We start from the raw sequence: 4800 nt of genomic DNA, 5'->3' as shown, positions 1-4800 counted from the left end.
TGGATAGGGGATAGGCCTACTTGTTTATTTTTTACGTAGCCTACAATGGCCAGTTCAGACAAAGCCGAAATTACTCATTTTGAAACATTTGTATGGTTATATTGCTTGACTTAAATCCCAGAGAGTAGGCTACCGCACCCCACAGTGATGGGCCTAGCGGTCTTACGCGTTCAGTGTGGGGTATAAACAAGCTGAGAATTTAACGGTGTCACGTCTGCCTGTCAAAGACGTGGGGAGCTCTTTGAAGCTTGGGAAAATGTGGTACAGTTACTACAGTAACAGTATTTTATTTTACTTCTTATGGAATATGTTTTTTTTTTAAACTTTTATAAAGGCTTTGTTTGAATGCTGTTGGAACAAATAGTTGTTGATTATAAAGGCAACTTTCTGTTGCAATATTCTGTGTGTTTGGGGCTGCAGGTAACTTGTTAAGCCAGTGGTTCTCAAACTTTTTCTTTCATTCCCCACTTTGATCAAGGGGCATGACTGATGATAGTGGAGATAACGTGTTATCCCGAGGCCTTTGCAAGTCAGCATCTCCGACGGTAGTCTACCCTATTAAAAATATACGTTTTCGATGTCCCAAACGGAGAGCCATACTTTATTGTTTTTAACGATCTCTATGCTACTCACCAAAATGTAGGCATGGGAACATGATGAAGTATCCAACTGTCGTGTGTTAAATTATTGTGATTACGAGCCAGTGGTTTTCAAACATTATGCGTGACTCGGACATCTAACGAAATGCAACAGGCTCATATCGCCCTCGCATTCGCAAAATGAGGACATACAGACTGCTCAGATAACAGGTGTACCTCCGGTTTTGCACGGTTTTAGTCAAGTTATAGGCCGGTTTTAGTCAAGTTATAGGCCTGTTTACCTTTAAAGGTTCTGCATTCTGCATTTTGCAATGAGCAGTGCTTTCCCTTTTGAATTGGAAATGCTCTGTGTCATTGTGTGTGTGTGTGTGTGTGTGTATGTGTGTGTGTGTGTGTGTGTGTTTCTATGAATTGTTAATCCGGCCCTGCCCCCAGCAACTCACCTTTCCACCTCTCCACCTCTGGCCTATTGTCCAGGAGGAGGAGGGGCCTGAGGCCTGGACAAAGTCATCAACAGAGTGAAGTTCAATTAACTATGCCCAGGAGACTGGTCAATTCCACAGAGACCAAAACATGGCCCTTATCTCTTTACTATTAAAGAAGGGAAAGGCCCCACTTGGGTTGTATACTAGTGTTAAACTTGATTGTGCTAGTTTTAGACCCATCTCCTTGATTTGCTGCGATGTCAAAATATTCGCCAAGGTGCTTGTACACAGACTAGAAGAATACGTAAGGAAGTTGATTAGTTTAGATCAGACAGGCTTTATTAGAGGACGCACGGCATCAGACAATATACGTAGGCTCCTACATATTAGTAACTCAGCTGATTCCTTCCCTGAACCTATTGCCCTTTTCTCACTTGATGCTATGAAAGCTTTTGATAGGCTTGAATGGAATTATATGTGGGCTGTCCTAGATAAGTTTGGTTTTGGACCTAAGTTTATTGGTATGCTTAAAAGTTTGTATAACTCACCAACAGCATGTGTAATGACAGGTTCTAAAATATCATCTCCTTTCAAATTAGAGAGGGGTATCCGTCAAGGGTGTCCCCTTTCCCCTCCCCTTTTCTGTCTTTGTGTTGAGCCTTTAGCACAAATGATTAGGCAAAGTAGACACATTGTCCCTGTGAGGCTGTATGGCAAGGATCATCATGTATCTCTTTTTGCTGATGATATCCTGCTGTTTTTATCTAGGGTGGAATCCTCAGTCCCCCAAGTTTTACTGTTGTTCGATCACTTTCGATGTCTCTCAGGTTATGAGATCAATTGGGATAAGTCTGTTTTGATGCTCTTCAACAAAATATCAAAGGTTGTTAATATACCCCCATACATCCCTATCAAGGATTCTTTCACTTATTTAGGCATTCAAATTCGCCCAACAATCACACAAATTGTGAAGGAAAACTTTGTCAAGGTCATGAAAACTGTCCAGTCTGATATTCACAGATGGAATAAGTTACCAATGTCTCTGCAAGGAAGAGTGAACATAGTCAAAATGAATATACTTCCCCGAGTAAACTTTTTAATTTTTATGATCCTTTATCTCCTCCTCCCAATTATTACAAGGATATTCACTCTGCGATCTCTCAATTTCTCTCAATAAAGCTAACTACTGTACATTACAGCGTCCTAAACTACTTGGGGGCCTTGCCCTACCAAACTTCCAGTTCTATCATTGGGCATTTCAAATCAGAGCTTTACATGTTTGGATTGACCTAGAGTCGAAAGTACCTTGGAGATCTATTGAAGACGCTTTGGTGAAGCCTCATAGATTACAGGATTTGCTTTTTACTGGACTTGGTTGAACCAACCAGAAGTTAAGGTTGGGTTGTATAATAGTGTTAATTTTGGCACCTATTTTTAATTTAGTCTTAGTCTTAGTCTTGTGACGAAATGTCCTTTTTAGTCTTTGTCATATTTAGTCATTCAAATATCATTTTGTTAGTCAAGTTTTAGTCAACTAAAAGTCTCGTCATTTTAGTCTAGAGACGTGGTCTGGGAACCAAACGTTCATTTTCTCGTATTTTAAAAAAATGCCCAGATCCGTTTATTGGGTGCCACGGATGTCTATCAAATGCGTCTGTGCATAGCTCATCATCGTCTTGCTTTCCCCCCTGTTCTGTGATTGGTTCCCTATCTCAGGCGAAAATTTGCTCCATGGTCTCCAGGCTGCCTTAGCAGCGTGAATCAAATCGCGCGCAAGGCAGCATGGGAACACCCAGGCTAAAGTGGTCCTTCATCTGAAAAAGTTTGAGAAACACTGTCTTGGACCCAAGTATGAATGTTTTACTCCGCCACGCTAGATGGCGATATGCGCCCAAACGCAACACAAACTCTCAATCTTAGCTAACTTGCTAGCGAACTTTCCATATTAGCTTACTTGCTAGCAAACTTTGCATCATCAGTGTAACTAGTTAAATAGTTGACATTACTTGCTGAAAATTTTCGTATGGACATTCAGGGGGATGTTAATTTGTATATTTATGAGAAGCTTCAACTTCTGGGTATGTAGCATTGTGGCATAAAGCCTAACTCTGGCAGAAATCTCCCGTGTTCTTGTTCCATGTAGTTTCCTGCTGCAGCCACAGGGTTGCAGCAACAGCACGTAGACTAGCCTACAGGAAAGCTGCTGCGCATGAACCATGAACTCATTCGGAATATTTTGAAAAGGTAACAGCTATTCTGTCTTCTCATTTTGTAGACGAAAATGGAAGAGAAATTTTATCTTAGTTTTTATTTCATGCAAAACATTTTAGTCTCGAAAGCAACGCCCACTGTATGTATGATTACTGTGAATGTATGTGTGTGCGTGTGTATCTGTTTATGCACATGTGTGCATATGGAATGGGTTAACATGACCCCTGGAGGCAAACATACACAAAAAATTGGTCATCCTAGGCCCTACGGTTCTCAAGATATTCATAGAAAACTCTGTTGGTGTACGGTCACTAAATGTACACATAAATTAATTTATTGTATTGTCAGCCAGAGATGGTGATTAAAGAGATGGTGATTAAAACACCTACTTTTTTGCATTTTAATTTTTAACTAGGTGGCGCTATACATGAAATAAGTGGTAATGGGATGCGTTGACATGGCCCCTTAAGACCAACATACAAAAAAGGTGGTCCTCCTAGGCCCTACAGTTCTCGAGATATTCACAGAAAACTGTGTCCGGCCACCTACAGGCCAGTTGATGTACAGTAACATAAATTAATTTATTGTGTGGCCCCCCATGAACGGAATTCCACGAAACTTGGCGTGCATTCAGAGGGTGTCATAATGATCCTACACTTCCAATTTCGTGCAGTTTTGACCATGTTAGGTCACAGATACCTGCAATTACAACACCTCATTTTTACTTTTTTGTTTTTAACTATGTGGCGCTATACATGAAATGAGTGGTTATGGAATGGGTTGACATGGCCCCTTAAGATCAACATACAAAAAAAGGTGGTCCTCCTAAACCCTACGGTTCTCGAGATATTCACAGAAAACTGTGTCTGCCCAACCCTCCTTTCGGGGGGTCCAGTCCAGCGGGGGGGCTACAGATCAAAACGAAAAACGATGGTTCCATGCTATCCATGTGGGGCTACATGCCCACCATGTTTCGTGTACCCCGGTCTTTCAGTGTCCCGGGAATCCTTGACGGAAAATTGGCCATGCGGGAAAAAAAAAAAAAAAAAAATCTGACTAAACCTATATGACCGCCGCTTCGCTACGCGGCGGTTATAACAAGAGACAGTTGAACAGAACACAAACTCCTGCTCATGAGAGCTAAATGAGAAATAACAGAGACAGTTGAACAGAACACAAACTCCTGCTCATGAGAGCTAAATGAGAAATAACAGAGACAGTTGAACAGAACACAAACTCCTGCTCCTGAGAGCTAAATGAGAAATAACAGAGACAGTTGAATAGAACACAAACTCCTGCTCATGAGAGCTAAATGAGAAATAACAGAGACAGTTGAACAGAACACAAACTCCTGCTCATGTTGAATAGAGTTGAATAGAACACAACTGCTCATGTTGAATAGAGTTGAACAGAGCATCAACTCCTGGTCATTTTGAATAGAGTTAGATAGAGTTGAATAGACCACCAACTCCTGCTCATGTTGAATAGAGTTAAATAGAACACAACTGCTCATGTTGAATAGAGTTGAACAGAACACAACTGTTCATGTTGAATAGAGTTGAATA

Source organism: Alosa sapidissima, chromosome 16, assembly GCF_018492685.1.
Source record: "Alosa sapidissima isolate fAloSap1 chromosome 16, fAloSap1.pri, whole genome shotgun sequence".
Taxonomy (NCBI): domain Eukaryota; kingdom Metazoa; phylum Chordata; class Actinopteri; order Clupeiformes; family Clupeidae; genus Alosa; species Alosa sapidissima.
This window is presented reverse-complemented; position numbering follows the sequence as displayed.